The 14,643-nt window shown below is 43.5% G+C and overlaps 1 protein-coding gene across 4 annotated transcripts in view; it reads left to right on the plus strand.

Annotated features, from left to right (window-relative positions):
* phactr4a (phosphatase and actin regulator 4a) overlaps positions 1-14,643 on the plus strand; it is a 211,364-nt gene that overhangs the window by 21,673 nt on the left and 175,048 nt on the right. Inside the window, exons 1-2 of one of the 4 annotated variants that reach the window (XM_060904803.1) lie at positions 7,136-7,337; positions 8,210-8,421. The exons of 1 other annotated variant lie outside the window; for it this stretch is intronic. The gene's annotated coding sequence lies outside the window, so the exon portion shown is untranslated. Of the gene's footprint in view, positions 1-7,135; positions 7,338-8,209; positions 8,422-9,525; positions 9,744-14,643 lie in introns of those variants that run through there. 2 more of the 4 variants (XM_060904801.1, XM_060904804.1) reach the window with 2 other exon arrangements.

Consider the following 14,643-nt stretch of genomic DNA (forward strand, 5'->3'; position numbering starts at 1 on the left):
GCAAGCAATTGTTTATCATTTGCTTGTATGGGTAATATGAATGTCATTCATGCAATATCTTTAACTTCCCTGATGCAAGGTCATATTTTGTTGGTATAACACCTAGAATCAGACTCAAACAATATTAACGACTTGTTTTTGACCCGTTCCCTCATTCATGGTCAGTATGGACAGCAAAACAGTACACTGCTTCTTCATGCCATGTAATGGCAAAGGTCAATGTCAAATTTTCAAAAGGTGTCAAGCGCTACGTTCACACTGCAAGGCTTAATGCTCAATTCCGATTTTTTTGTGAAATCCGATTTTTTTTTTTGTGAGGTCGTTCACATTAACAAATATATGCGACTTGTATGTGATCCTCAGCATGAACGAAAAGCGACCTAAAAGTGTTCCGCATGCGCATTGCAGGATACGCCGACGTCACACGCAGTGAGCATGGCCAGTGTTTACGGAAGTAAAACTGCCCGGTTGCGGTATGACCCATCCAATCTAGCTTGAATAGCTGCATCCCCCCCAAATGGAAATCAGCTCCCTAACCTCTGCGTCCTTCCATTGAGAAGATTCAGAACCTTCACAGCCCGAAGCGTCCCTCGCATTGATGTCATGCGCAGGGGCGCAGATACGTTTTTTGAACTGGGGGGGACAAAAAACTGGGGGGGACAAAGCTGCCAGCAAACCAACCCCAACCCCGATATGCCTGTCAAACTTGTTGTGGGTTACCATAGCAACCAAGCTCGAGCTTGCAACCTGTGCAGTCTGCGCAGCTCAACCAACCGAATATCAGTCTTTGTTTTGTTTTATGTGAATTGTTGCAACTATGTATACACTGCTGTGCACCTCAATAAACCGAATGGTAATTAGTCTTTTGATTTTTCCGTGAGGTTTGCCTTATGCAAAGTGGGGGGGGGCTGGGCTTGAAATTAACTTTTTTTCTTTGTGTCCCCCAGTGGTCCCGAATTCTGTGTTGTATTGTCCCGAATGGAAGCAATAGTGTCCCCATTTTTTTCCTCTCTGAAATAACCAGTGGTTAATATCATATGAAGTTACTATTATATTTGTAACTATGCGATTTTGAACCCTTTATATCATTTTTACAATAAGTCACAAAACACAAGTGACACATGTCCTATACATCATCTACTTCAAAATTAGTTATTGCATTTTCAGTTTATTAAACTTTGGCGATCTCACTGTATGAATAGATACCCGTTTATTTAAAGGGGCCAGCTAGCTCATTCAGAAAATGTTTCAACTCACTAAATCTGCAGTACACTTTAGTTGAAAATAAGACCCCTTTTATGTTCATTTCATCTACTTATACCTTGAATATCTGTTGGCACTTATAAGGCCAACTTATAATTTCCACCATTACCGTTATCCATTTTTATGAACTTTCCGTTATCCATTACGTTATCCATTTTTATGAACTTTCCGTTATCCATTACCGTTATCCATTTTTATGAACTTTCCGTTATCCATTACCGTTATCCATTTTTATGAACTTTCTGTTATCCATTTTTATGAACTTTCGCTGCTGAAACGTGGGTGCAAATGTTAGCAACATCAACATAGTGCCAGGTCCTAGCCTAGTTGTGCTGCTGACTGACTAAACTTTCTGAACTAGAAAGACACCAAGAAAACCCACTTATTCTGTTGAACGGTATCTTCCGTCAATATCATCCACATCATTCCTGTTGTATTTTATAACGTGTCTAACAGTGTTCATTAAGTTCATTCAGTTGCTAGCGTTGCCTGCAGACCCGCCCTATCCACAGTAGTTCCTACCTAACCATAGCATCATAAGTCATAACCTAATAATCACAAATAACTTACCACATTGACAGGCGATGACACTTTGGATCCTGAAGGTCCTGGAGACGTTATGTCTGGGCTTTCAGTTTCTTCCCCGCAGTCGGTCCGCTTCAACCACTTAAGCATTTTTGTTCTGGCAAGAGTCGGCGCAGTGTGTGCGGTAGCAATTCCATTCCAAGTCCATATAATGCGGACACCGGCCGAAGATTCTAGAACAGAATGCGCTGCTCTGTAGCCTACGGATGCAGGTGCATCGAAAGTGTAGCTACTAATGTATTTTTCGCTGTTAACGTTTTAAAATTAAAATTGACAAATTAGGTGAATGTCTACGTATGTGTTACGGCTTTGTAAATAATATTAATGTAGAACTTTTTTTCTAGATCTATTTTTTTCCATTGTCCCAGGATTGTCCCAGATATGATAATTTTGTGTCCCGATGACATTTTTTATGGTCCCCGGGACGTCGGGACACCGTTAGTTTCGAGCGCTGGGGGTGGGGGACCGAACGAAGTGAATTTAAATCTGGGTGGGACGAATCCCACCCGTCCCACCCTCTATCTGCGCCCGTGATTATGCGCCATGTTGTTGTAACTTTTTTTGAGAGACCCGCCGCCTACTTCAGCGCAGAATAGTGATGTTTGTGGCTTGTTGATGACGTGTAAGTCGGATGAATGCGACCTGGCGGTTCAGACTGAAGTTGCATATGAAAAGTGCGGATAGGAATCGGAATTAGGACCACATATCCAAACGGCCTGGGTCGGATTTGAAAAAATCGGATCTGTGTCGTTCGTATTGTCAATAAAAGATCGGATACAGGTCACATATGGGCGAAAAGATCGGATTTGAGTCACTTCAGCCTGCAGTGTGAACGTAGCCAAGGTCTCCTGGGGATGCATGCACTATCGGGATGCGACACTGCTTCCTATCCCTGTGGAAAGGGCAAGACATCTGCCCTGAAAGTACTCCTAGGGAATTCTATCCCTGGTCTCAATACAGTGCTTGGTGAACCTGATGCTACTCACAGTGCCCTAAAAGACGTTGGGACTGAGTTCTTTGTCGCACTATATGGGCAGAAGAAGGCCAAGTCGATGAATAGCACTCGTTACCAGATTTACAGTCGCAGCAAAAAGCCTCCTAAACTTAAAAAGCTTCCTCCTACTGATGCCAACCTGATGCTACACATACTGCGTGCTCATCTTCAGGTCATGTTGTGGAAGGCTGCAGGTCAGAGAGAGCCACCTGTAGAAGCAAGAGACATCACTAAGTTTGGATGGGAGGTTGGTGGAAGGGTTATCATGCCTGCTCTTGCCATCCAGGCAGTGGCTCCAGTACAGCTGCTTGATGTCACCAGCTGTAGCTGCAGCACATTGAAGGCCTGTAGTAAAGGAAACCGTAGCTGCCATGCTGATGAGGTCGGCTGCTGCAACCCATTCACAGTTCATACAGATGAAGATGATGAGACTGAAGGGAATGAAGAAACAAATTATGAAGATGGTGAAGGCTATTAAGTGGGATGGTGTGGTTGTTCATGCATACTATATATAGTTATTTTACAGTTTGTTTGCACATTTGCAGTTCATGTACATAGTTGTGTTATTGTTCTTTTGGGTGTGTTTGGGTGTGTTTGTGCATACTGGATACTTGTTCTGCATGGAACACTCCTTAATCTATCCATACAGTAGTCCAAACACTGCCACCTGATCAGATTCCTTAAACGTTTTTCACCAAATCATACCCCCAAGTATACATTTTTACCCTAAGTAAAAATTATTTTGACTCGGGCTTCATCAATGAATATGATTTTGTGTGTATGCAAACGAGCGCATATTTGATGGTTTATGGCCTCATTTGCATATTTAAACATTAAATTACAAAACCATGCAATACATTTTTTTTCTCATGTTAGCATAAGTAATCAACTGAGAAAGTTTGATGGTGATATCTATTTTTTTTTTAGCCTATTTACCTGTAATAATCTCAGTTTAATCGCCTATTTATGCAAATTATGCAAATTGCTCAAAGTGCAACTTTGGGCAACCAAGCTAAATTCTATCCATTAGGCCTACAGATGATATTTCTGCAATAAAATTTTAGGGTACTCAACATCTCCGGGTTCATGAAATCACGACTAGACTATTCCGTTTGCCTCTAATGCCGCTTTTCCACTACCAACGCGGCTGAGCTGTGCCGTGCTGAGTTGGGCTGAGTCGAGCTGAGCGGGGCTGTTGGGGTTGCATTTCGACTACAACCGCGCTGAACCGTGCTGGCTGGAAGTGGGTGGACACATTGGGTGGAGTTAGCGAAAGTGGGTGGACGTCACGTGATGTCGTTAGGCGGCGCAAACAGTGACATCAGTGACCTTTTAAGCGGTAGTCTCACGACCCGGATAGTAAACAATAAACATGGAGGACATGGAGTCGTTAGTGTTGCTGGTCTTGGTGCTGTGGCTTGTTGTCACCGACAACGCCAACAGATACTGGCAAGAGCGTATAGATGAGGCGAGGCGCATAAGGCTTCAGAAATTCTCGTAATTCGTAATTCCTCTTCTTCCAGATTTATGGTGTTTACAGATCCCAGCGTGCTCACGGGGCGTGTGTGGGCATGTGAGGACACTCCTCCTCACCAATCAGTGCACAGGGGAGTGTCTGCTCACGCCCCTAGCCCCACTCAGCTCGGTTTGGCTCGCTTCAGCCCCACTCCAAAACCGTGCGAGTTTTGAGTGCTGAGCAGGGCTGAAGCGAGCCGAGTCGTGCTGCTCTGGGGTAGTCGAAACGCGAGCCATGTCGGGCTGAAGCGAGCTGAAAAAGGGTAGTGGAAAAGGGCCATAAAATACTCTGATATACAGAGAAGTTCATGGTTGACTCAATGACTGCAAGGTACCCAGGCCCTGTGGCTGCAAAACAAGCCCAAATCCTCACCCCTTCACCACCGTGCTTGATGGTTGGGATGAGGCGTTTGTGCTGATATGCTGTTTTTGGTTTTCGCCGAACATGGCGCTGTGCATTATGGCCAAACATTTCCACTTTGGTCTCATCTGTCCAAAGGACATTGTTCTAGAAGGCTTGTGGCTTGTTCAGATGCATCTTTGCAAACCTAAGCCGTGCTGCCATTTTTCTTTTTAGATAGAAGAGGCTTTCTTCTGGCAACCCTTCCAAACAAGCCATACGGTACTTGCGCAGCCTTTTTCTAATTACACTGTCATGAACTTTAACATTTAACATGCTAACTGTGGCCTGTAGAGTCCTAGATGTACGGTAGTTATTGGGTTTTTGCAGTTTCTCTGAGCGTCGCACGGTCTGAGTTTGGAGTAAATTTGCTGGGACGTCCACTCCTGGGAAGATTGGCAACTGTCTTGAATGTTTTCCGCTTCTGAATGATCTTTCTCACAGTAGAATGATGGATTTCAAATTGTTTGGAAATGGCCTTAGAACCCTTCCCAGACTGATGTGCAGCAACCATTGCTTCTTGAAGATCATTGCTGATGCGTCTTTCCTCCTTGGCACCATGCTAACATATATAAACCTGAGTGCTCCAGACCAAAACGTCTGCTTTTTAAAGGACCCATGGCATGGTGGTTTGTTGATGCTTTAAACGGGCTCGTGGAGGTTTCCGGATGTTCTATCCGCAGCCTTTCTCGAAATGAACCCTCGGCACGTAGATATAGCCTCCTGGGAGAAAGCCCCATTTCAGCGCTTTTCCCAGTGCGTCGTTTTGCTAATGAGAAGCAGGAGGCGGGGAAGGGTAGAGGGTGGGGGCGGGTCTTATCATTAATATTCATGACATGCATGTAAACGTGTTACCTCTGATTGGCTAACAGCACTGTGACGCTACCTCCAGTGGGTCAGAACAAGCGGATGTGGGTGTCTTACTATGGCGAGAGAGAGAAGGAACAAACCGCGAAGGGAAAAATACCGCGCGCTGACGTCATTAAGGTGCGACGCAAGGAAATAAAATAAATTCAACAAATGTTTGGGTTTTTACTGAACAAACAAACAAATAAAATGAACGAGTGACTTAAAAAAAAGAATGTGGGTGTCTTTGTAAAAACTGTTTTGATTGGCTATTATAACAGAGCATGCTGCATGCTTTTTGGTTTTGTAGCGCAGATTACCTGGCTAACTGCAGGAAGCGGTTAGCTGCACAGCTAATGTAGCCATTGCTAGGCTAACGCACCGATTTTAAAACACGGCAAAACGACCAGTTATACACTCACTTGTTCGGTGTTTGTGGCTGATGCGGCAGGGATGCTTGGTACGGACCCAGGCTTCAGTGACAGTTGATGTGCAAAACCTGCCCTGTACTGTCCCAAGTTGTGGAAACATTCCTCAGGAAAATGCTTCCGACAAACATACACCGTCTTAGGTAGACTCGACGGCGTATTATTGGAGTAAATAAAATTAAGCCACTGCGTCTTCAGGGGCTCTCCCGTCGGCAGTAAAAACAGACTCTTTTCTGTGTTGTCACATCCATGTACAGCGCAATTTCAATGTTTCGCTCACTTAGGTGATGCCATGTTGTTGTGTCCTCTATGGTCTCCTCACTACAACTGGGCGGGCAATCAATACAGTGGGTGGGAATCCAGAGGGGGGGGCGTGGGGATCATCTCCCTTGCTGACGTAGTAAAGGGAAGAGTTTATCAATGCGCCGTTTTGACGCGCCATTCTCAAATGTTGGGCATAGTTTGGTTTACACATTATGAAATTTTTAGCCACTGGGGTGACTTAAGAAGGTCAGAGGAACTCATTTTAAGGTTAAAAAACCTCAGAAAGTGAAAATTTCATGCCATGGGACCTTTAAAAGGTGGCCATACTTGTTGATGATCAATTAATCAAATTCATTTGATCAGCACCTGGCTGCTAATTGCCTTCATAATTTCTATGGAAGCAGTAAGGGTGTACTTAATTTTTCCACACACCGCTACTGCTTTTTTGGCTTACTTTGTGTTAAATAAACAACGACAGGGTGAATATGTCACGTGTTATTGGCCATCTGAGGTTGTATTTGCTGAATTTTAAGACGTGATTTTTTTTTTTTCATGATGTCCTGACACTTAAAACCTAGACTTGAAAGCGGGTGTACTTTCTTTTTCACATGACCGTATCATTACATGGCTAATATGGTGCTGTTTGAAACAATGCGATAGTCCAGATGACAGGTTTGCGTGTCGGTATAACGCCACACGCTAATTTGAAATTGCGCTCTACCGTATTACAACATATTTTGCTGATTTGAAAGGGGGGGGATTGGGACTACTTTTTCTTGTCGAGAGCGATTTGTGGTTTGGGTTTCAACCAAAGCCAACCTCCTGCTCGGCTCATCCCTCTACATTCCTCACGTGTGCCACCAACGAGTCAGGACAAGCACGGTGCCCGATGGTGCTGATTTGCACAGGCTTATCCGCAGGAGAATAAAGTACCCGAGGCTCTGATTTTAAGATACAAGCTTCAGAAATGGAACAGATTCTGACGAAATCCGGTTAAGGACCGATCCACAGGCTGCGTCGTGAAAACCCGAGGACGCCGAAGGTAAGCGGTTTATTGAGAGCAAAGTCACGAGTTGTGAAAGAGTGTAAGCCATGGCTCAGAGACATGGCTGTTGTGAATTGAGTGTGTGTGTGTGTGTATCTGCACCGGCTTGCTTATCGTGTTTATGCTGGTCTGGGCAGGAAGTAGTGGCGTTTCCACAGTGCATTCCCAGAGCCTTGGGATAATTGTCAACGAATGTAAACTGCAGGCAAAAAGTTAATCATTACACAGAAGCTCACATGGCTGTTTTTTCCGCCAGGCTCTGTCGAGTTGTCTGTGTGATTTTCAGCCTGAATTCAAAGTTCGAGAACGTTCCAGTTAAATCCAAAGCGCGTGTAGACAAACGTTTATCAAATCTTGTGTTCAGTGTTTTCGTAGCTGCTTTTCCTTGCAGTGCATCGATGAACACGGTTCCCACCCTCTGATTTGTATAACATTATTATTATTATTATTATTATTACAACCCCGATTCCAAAAAAGTTGGGGCAAAGTACAAATTGTAAATAAAAACGGAATGCAATGATGTGGAGGTTTCAAAATTCCATATTTTATTCAGAATAGAACATAGATGACATATCAAATGTTTAAACTGAGAAAATGTATCATTTAAAGAGAAAAATTAGGTGATTTTAAATTTCATGACAACAACACATCTCAAAAAAGTTGGGACAAGGCCATGTTTCCCACTGTGAGACATCCCCTTTTCTCTTTACAACAGTCTGTAAACGTCTGGGGACTGAGGAGACAAGTTGCTCAAGTTTAGGGATAGGAATGTTAACCCATTCTTGTCTAATGTAGGATTCTAGTTGCTCAACTGTCTTAGGTCTTTTTTATCGTATCTTCCGTTTTATGATGCGCCAAATGTTTTCTAGTGGTGAAAGATCTGGACTGCAGGCTGGCCAGTTCAGTACCCGGACCCTTCTTCTACGCAGCCATGATGCTGTAATTGATGCAGTATGTGGTTTGGCATTGTCATGTTGGAAAATGCAAGGTCTTCCCTGAAAGAGACGTCGTCTGGATGGGAGCAGATGTTGCTCTAGAACCTGGATATACCTTTCAGCATTGATGGTGTCTTTCCAGATGTGTAAGCTGCCCATGCCACACGCACTAATGCAACCCCATACCATGGTTTTCCAGCCTTGACCCTTACGCACAGAGATTCTTCCAGATTCTCTGAATCTTTTGATGATATTATGCACTGTAGATGATATGTTCAAACTCTTTGCAATTTTACACTGTCAAACTCCTTTCTGATATTGCTCCACTATTTGTCGGCGCAGAATTGGGGGGATTGGTGATCCTCTTCCCATCTTTACTTCTGAGAGCCGCTGCCATTCCAAGATGCTCTTTTTATACCCAGTCATGTTAATGACCTATTGCCAATTGACCTAATGAGTTGCAATTTGGTCCTCCAGCTGTTCCTTTTTTGTACCTTTAACTTTTCCAGCCTCTTATTGCCCCTGTCCCAACTTTTTTGAGATGTGTTGCTGTCATGAAATTTCAAATGAGCCAATATTTGACATGAAATTTCAAAATGTCTCACTTTCGACATTTGATATGTTGTCTATGTTCTATTGTGAATACAATATCAGTTTTTGAGATTTGTAAATTATTGCATTCCGTTTTTATTTACAATTTGTACTTTGTCCCAACTTTTTTGGAATCGGGGTTGTATTATTATTAGTGTTTTAATGTAGGCGTTTGGCAGTCAGGTGCAGCCGAAAGCAGCCACTTCCCTTTGATTTGATTTCCAAGCTGAACAAATGAAGGACTTATTAATATTCAAGTCTCCTCAAGCCATGATCTGCTCTACACCAGTTATACACCGGTTATTCCTCTTTTCCTTGCCACGTTTTTCTTTTCATGGAACTTTTCTTCCTTCTTGAGAGAACTGCATGCTTTCCTAACAGCCACATCACCTTGTAATGCCATAAATGCAATATCACCAGGCATCTGTTGCGTCGTTGCGTTTCTGGTCATTATTAGGCGATTTCCGTTTTCAAAAGTAACTGCACAAAAGATTCACACAGAGCCCTTTTCACACCGTGTACTACGGTATGTGTTTACCAAAGGAGACACTCCCTGATCGTTCGTTCCTACCACGGGTGTGTCGTTGCTCATAGGGAATTTGGGGCGGCACGCTGGTGTAGCGATTCACACTGTCATCTCACAGCACAAAGGTCCTGGGTTCGAGCCCAGCGGCCGACGGGAGCCTTTCTGTGCGGAGTCTGCATGTTCTCCGGGTGCTCCGGTTTCCCTCACAGTCCAAAGACATGCAGGTTAGGCTAATTGGTGGCTCTAAATTAACCGTAGGTGTCAATGTGAGCGTGAATGGATGTTTGTGTCTGTGTGTCAGCCCTGCGATGATCTGGCGACTGGCCCCGCCTCTCACCCATAGTCAGCTGGGTGAGTATGCTTCAGCTTGCCCACGACCCTGCACAGGATAACCGGTTACGGATAATGGTAGTCTGGCTAACGCGACTTCAAAGCTCTGCGAGCATTTGGTCTGGCAAAGATATTAAGTCCAAGCGTTTCCCAGAGCCCGTGGTTGACCTGCCTCCCTGAAATGCCTCAGTTTGCTACTGGTCGAAGCCAGAAAAGGCTGTGACGAAGCTTAAACCAATCACATCACTCTTTCCTCTGACGTATGTGACGCGACGGGGCTAACTGGTAGATTAAACTCTTACCGAAGCCGGTCGGGAGCAAGGCGAAAACGTCCTTCCTTTCAATAAATACCTCCAGGGCTGCTCTTTGCTCCGTTTTCAATGAGAACTTGCTCCATGTTCGTAATGTTTCTAGTGAATGAAGCGCTTCCGGCATAGATTCTGTAAACAATCTATGGCTTCCGGTCGCAGTTCTACTACGTCAGTGCCTTGAACACGCCTCTACCCAGGGCCATTGGAGATGCTCAAAGTTGATTGGCTCCCGATTTTTCGGGAGCTTGGAAGAGCTGTAGATAGCTTGCCTTGCCAGACTAAGCTCGCAACAGGCCCCCGTGTTGCGTCACACTTAGGATGGGTGGGCCCAGGCTAGGATAATGGATGGATGGATGGATGGATTTGTGCATTTGTAATACCTTTCAGTTTTTAGGGCACGAGTCCAGCCATGTGGGTAAAATTGTGCAGAAATGTACATCCTTTTTTTCTTTTCAGACAGGGTTCCTCAGAAAACTGGAAGTACCTGGGTTTAAAAAAAAAAAAGTCGTAGGTGCTTGTGGAATTTGTGGCAGCAAAAGCCAAACGCGCGCTAACGCTATGGGGGTCTGAGGGTATTTTGAAATGTACATGCCTTCTGGTGCGAATAAATTACTCACCATTTCCCTGGAAAATGCTTCCAAAATATGTCTGAAATTTCCCGCCAGATCTCTGTACGCTTGGCTTTCTCACTTCCCCTCTGTAGTACGCTGCCTGGCTCTGTAACATAACTACATACGCTATGGTCCAGCTCAGCCAATCAGAGAGCGAGAATCGATCAACAAATATGGCGTCACTTCCGGTCATGTTAGACCCAAATCGAAGACAGTTTCGTGGTAGAATAATTGGATTTGCAGCAAATTATGAGCAACGGAGACAATTGCTTGAGCAGTTTATGGAAAGGCAAGTTTTTATTTCTTTCTGGGCTCGTGTAGCCGGCGCAGACCGTCTGTGTAGGCGGAGAAAATGGCCGGTCGCCAGCGCTTCTGGACATCTCTGACTGTCAACACATGTAGCGTCAGATTCCTTGTTAGCTGACAGGAGTACAAACCGATGTCGTAGCCCATCTGCTTTAAAGCATATACACAGCACCATGGCCTCACTTTTTGTTTGCCTTGAGACCTCAAGAATGGCACAGGAATAGTTTTAAGCGTTAACAATAAATCTAATACAGTAATTTTTACCGGTACGATTAAAGTGATTCATATAGGTAGCGGTCTGAGTGAATAACCTTGACATCTGTGACGTCACAGCAGGAAGTCTACCGGTCTCATCGCCATTTCCGCTATACTAAAACACAGAGCTGACTGCAACTCCGATCTTCCATTTTGAGCTAATTTATCGCCATGCCACGTAGATGTGTTGCTGGCCGGTGCAGCAACACGACAGAAGGTGGATTTACGTTGCATTCATGTCCCAAGAATGTTCAAACTGCAAAGATTTGGATGCGTTTTGCGAGAAGTTCATGGGCACATTGGGCGCCTACGAAGTGGTCTCTCCTCTGCTCTGCACATTTTACTGAAGACTCATACGAGACCTCTGATCTGTTGAGGAGCGTTGGCTATAAGCCCGTATTGAAAGTCCTAACAATTAAAGGAAAATAAAACTACAAGAAAAGGCAAGTATTTATTCGATTTATTTATTTAAAAAAAAAAGAAAGTAACGGCCTCTGCATGCTCTTGCGACAAGGCTTTCGCAGATAGCTTTTTGCAGACAGTTGTAATTTATCGTTGAGCGGGGAGTAATAGGCGTGCGCGATGTTATTCACCGCCACAACGCAAGGGGGCGCGAAGTCGCGAAATCGCTAGGAGTAGTTGGTGGGTGTGGTTAGTGGAGTGTTTATCTTCCGGTTACTGAGCAACAGGTCATTCAACACCGCTGTCCTTATAATGACTAGAACTGGAGTTGTATAGATGTACGTACTTCCTCACTTCCTCGATCAACCGCTCTTCGTGCTGCTCCATCTTCACTCGTGTTTTTAAAAATGGCGGTCGTGAAAACAAAACAAACCGGGAAAGTAGGGAAGCAGAAGTGCGTGTACAGCGGATGTAGAGTGGACCAATCACAGCCCTCTTGTCTGCGATGCTGTCTGCGAGGCTTCTGCGATGGTCACAAATTTTGGGAGGTGCGCGCCCAAAGCGGGGGGGGGGGCTATGCAGACGCCATCTGCGAGGACTGGGTTGTCAGCATAAATTGGCCCCAAGTTCAGTTGCACCAGGAGTGTGAACTGAGGGTTGTTGGTAAAACCTGGGACGGAAGGGACGTAACATATTATCGCTCGGGCAGGGACCTCCCTGCAGTTGTTGCTAAAACCGGTGACGTCCCATCCCATCCCAGGTTTTAGTAATTGCCTGAGCCGAGCAGTAATGGTGGAGTACTCAGTATGGAGAATGAGCGGACCAGCCGTCTGATTTCTCCGCTGGATATGCTTGCCTCAGCAGCATTATCTCGGCCTTATGTGGAAGAAGCAAATGAACGGAGAACTGAACGAACAACTGAAAGTCAGATTGTTTCGAAACAATCAGCCTTCAAGAAGCGAGAACACAGACGGGTAAACTCCGATTCTCGTTTGGATACAAAACAACAACACTGGTTGTTTACCTGCATTTAGATTAATCCATGTAACTTGTATTGTGTGTTTAAGTTACCAGTATAAGATTATTTAATTTGCTTCAGAATGTGATCGTCTCAGTTAATCTGATTATTTAATTAGCCTTTTACGTTTTATCAGTGAAAATGCATACATGTACATGTATGTTGCATAAGTTATAGCACCCATCCTGTTTTAATAAGAGTCAACCCACAATCAGTGAAGTCAAATCAGTCTTAGTTGAGCAAGTCGGTAACGGTATTTCTTACTTTCACCTTAATTTTTATTTATATGATTTTGGTCTATAGCTGTCAAAGACCTCGGCCTTAAAACCGGTTCCCGTTGTGACATCACGCACTCAGGGCTGGCTGGCTCAGCGGGGCAACTCGAATGCCAACTTTGCGGTCGATTTTAACTCTCAAAAATATATATTTTTTATTCCCATTTATGCAGCATACAAGAGTCAAGGATGGAGATACTATCCACTCAGAAATGTATTTAAAAATAAAGGTTCTGTCTATCTCCTTTAAAGTTCAGCGTGTCCCAAGATGCTTTTCCGTTCGGCACAGTTGTACAGAGCGTTTATTTGAGTTCTCGCAGAGCTACCGCCTGTACGATTCTGCGTGTGAAAATCCCAGGAGATCATCAGCAGTTTGTCAGATGTTCAAACCCGCCCATCTGGAACCAACAACCGTGCAACGCTAAAAGTCTCTGAGATCACCCCTCACCCCCCCCCTTCTGAGGTTTGATGTGAACATTAACTGAAGCTCTTGACCTGTATCTGCAGGATGTTATGCAATGTGCTGCTCTCTGGCTCCTCTATAACTTCGTGCTGCACAAACTGTATCCTGCCTCCAAACACACCACTGAGACGCCACTGCACGTAGATGTTTTCTGTGTCACACTGCAGGCGTGGGAGAATTGATTTCAACATCGTTCTGCATGCTTGTTCTCGTTCAGCTGTGGGTTGTTTTTTTTTAAAGCTGTCAGTACTCCAATGGTTTTGTCAGTGTCATACAAACCTTAAGCCCAATCAGGAACCCAAGAGACATTTCAAAATCTTGGTGAGTTATTGTGTAAGGGCTGTGAACACCCCAGTTGGACTTCCAAAGCAGCTTCAATACAAAAAAGGGAAGCTAATCCTTATTTATTTATTTAAAAAAAACAGTTAGTGAGGCCCACTGAGCTCTATATAAAATCTGGAGCTCGCATAGCCCATTCCCCACTGTAGAGACGAGTGACGCCATCTGGCCGCCATCTTACCACTCACATCGCGTGGATTTGTTTTATGTATTAAACCGACATATCCGATCAAATTTACCCCAAGAAAAGGATCTCCTGACGGCTTTCCCCCTCCTCTCATTTTCTCACCTTTACCCACATTCCTTACATATCTTTATAGCACGCTGCTTTACTATTATTGTTTTTCTGTTCCAGTTCAGTCTCTGATGAATTTTTTTTGAACGGCTCTTTTACTACTGTAATTACACTACACTACCGTTCAAAAGTTTGGGGTTACTTTGAAATGTCCTTATATATATATTTTTATTTATTTTTATTTCGAACATGTATAAAAAAATGTATGTAACTATTTGTACATACAAAAGAAAGACAACAAGAAAGTGACAAAAAATAACTAAATAAAATAGCATAAAGAGCTAAGACATTACAATACACTGCACATTGTTTGAAAAAGGAGTGGGAAGAAGTACAATACTTTTTTAATTTCCAACCCCTTTTTAACTACCCTGAAATCCAAACTACATTAATACACCTATAAAAATATATACCATATATACACTTCATGAATATCTATATAAATATATAATTACAAAAATATATAACACTTCATAAATATCTATGTAAATATTTAATTACAAAAATAAATTATATACTACATTCCATATATACACTTCATAAATATCTATATAAATATATAATTACAAAAATATATACTACATACCATATATACACTTCATAAATATCTATATAAATATATAATTACAAAAAATATATATACTAC

The sequence above is a fragment of the Neoarius graeffei genome, chromosome 22 (assembly GCF_027579695.1).
Source record: "Neoarius graeffei isolate fNeoGra1 chromosome 22, fNeoGra1.pri, whole genome shotgun sequence".
Lineage (NCBI taxonomy): Eukaryota > Metazoa > Chordata > Actinopteri > Siluriformes > Ariidae > Neoarius > Neoarius graeffei.